This window comes from Tasmannia lanceolata, unplaced genomic scaffold (genome assembly GCF_043159265.1).
Source record: "Tasmannia lanceolata isolate RefF3 unplaced genomic scaffold, GAP_Taslan_0.1 ptg000885l, whole genome shotgun sequence".
In the NCBI taxonomy this organism is placed as follows: Eukaryota; Viridiplantae; Streptophyta; class Magnoliopsida; order Canellales; family Winteraceae; genus Tasmannia; species Tasmannia lanceolata.
In genome coordinates this window covers 95-2,500 of record NW_027519550.1, presented here as the reverse complement: position 1 = coordinate 2,500, position 2,406 = coordinate 95, and positions in this window count along the sequence as shown.

Here is a 2,406-nt window from a genome sequence, read left to right as displayed (position 1 = left end):
TCGGAACAAAACAATTCGAATTAGGCTCGGTCAACTGGAATGTGTATTCTCCATATAGGAGATCTTCCAATTGAGAAGATCCATCGACCTGAGACGAAGAGAAAGGTCTATCTATTTTATTTAGTTATTCAGTTAAACCAATGATTCGTTATTGGAGCAGATAGCAAGAACCATTTCATCGGACATGCGTCTTTTTTATTTTCCAATGAATTTACATCTTTCATTAATGGAAATTGTTTGATGTAGTGAGTAATAGGCTCTGGTTGTTCGCCGTTCAAGAATTCTTGTTTAGGCAGTTCATACCATCCATACATAGTGTTTTGATCTAAGATTTCAATTCTTCCATGTTTCAGCAGTAGCATATTGTTCCATGGAGCTAAGGTCCAAAGGAATAAACAAGTGTTTCCACGACTCTACCACCCGGTCAATTCTGTTCCACTTAATCCCTCTTTCATGGCCACATATCTTTCCGGCTAAGGAATGGGAAATCTTTCTCCTGTTACATGAATCAAATGTTTCATTTCATCCGGGAAAAGCCATCTCTTTCTCAACAATGCCTTTGTCATTTGATCCAATAGCGTTCCGTTAGATAGGAACAGATTTGATAAATACTGATAACTCTCGGATGGAGTATTAGAACGGAAAGATCCATTAGATAATGAACTATTGGTTCTAAGCCATCTCTGGCGATGAATCAACAATTCGAAGTGCTTTTCTTGCGTATTCTTGATGAACCAGCGTTTATATATAGATGTAGGAGGATTTGTTTGGGAAGTAATAAGCCCCTTTGACATCTCTTCATCTGCAAAGAATTCTCGACGTGAAAACACAGAGACAAAGGGCTGATCTTTGAATAGGAAAAAGAATGGATCTGCAGGGTCCCAAATGAATTGGCTTATTCGAAAAAAGCCTTGTTCTTTGGAAGATCTATCTCGTGTCTGGTACTGCATGGTTCCACTCTGCAAGAACTCCGAATCATTCTCTTGAAGCTCATCCTCTTTATGATAAATGATCCGCTTGCCCCGAAATGACCTGGCCCAATAGGGAAATCCCAATTCATTGGGCCTTTCGATACAATCAAATAGATTGCCACAAGGGCGCCATATTCTAGGAGCCCAAACTATGTGATTGAATAAATCCTCCTCTATCTGTTGCGGGTCGAGGGCTCCTTCTCCTTCCCCTTCTTCAAACTCCGATTCGTATTTTTCGTATAGAAATCTCTGATCAACGATAGAACAAGATCCATTTTGCATCATATCTAACGGATTCCTTGGTTCGGACCGAAGAAGCAATGTCACTCGATCATTATCAAACTGACTGCAATCTTTTTCTGTCCGTGAGGATCCCACCAGAGCGCCTTCTACTTCTAATTCTAATAGGCCATGAACTAGATCAGAATCATTCTCAACGAATCCATAAGAAGTGATCCCATTTTTTTCATCGGGTCCGGGTGGAGACCAAAGATCTTGAGCGACCGATCCGGCAGAACAACTCAAAAGATAAAGAAGTATCGTTAATTTCTTCATGCTCGTTCCAAGTTCGAAGTACCATTTGTACAAATAAGAATCCCCTTCCTTACATGATTTCTTCTTCATATAGATAGATATAGGATCTATGGGGCAATTACTTAGAAGTACATTTTGTGCAACAGCCCTTCCTATCTGATAGAAAAGGATCCCATGATCCTGAACCGATCTTACCTCGGATCGCAAATCCCAAGTTTGTCTATGAAGAGCTGATCTAATTGTATTAGTGTCTATAATTGATTTCTTCTGTGTAATACTAATTGATAGGGCCTCATTGGTAAGTGCTACAAGATCTCGTGCATTGGAACCCATGGTTATGGACCCGAATCCGTTAGTATGGGACATTTTCTTTTCCAAGCGAAATCCCCTAGTATATGAAAGAATGAAAAAGTGCTTTCGTTGTTGTGGAATAAGAAGCCTTCGTATCTTAATGCATGTATTTAATTTATTCGGAGCTATTAGAGCGGGATCCACTTTTTGGGGAATATGAGTCGAAGCAATAACAAGAATATTTCTAGTGGAACATCTTTCACAATCTCTGGAGAGATAGTTCACTAATAGACCGAGGGATAAGTAATTCGACTCATTCACATACAGATCATGAATGTTTGGAATCCATATTATGCAAGGGGACATTGCTTTTGCTAATTCTAATTGAGGGGTGATATCAAATCGGTCTATTTTCGGCGTCATATACATAGTTAGCACATTCGTCATAGTTAGCAGCTCCGTATCAAGGTCATCATCAATATCGTCACTATCATCAATATTGATATCGTCACTATCATCAATATCGATATCATCAATAAGATAACCTTTAGGCTTGTCATCCAGGAACTTGTTCGAAAATACCGTAATGAAAGGAACATAGGAGTTTGTC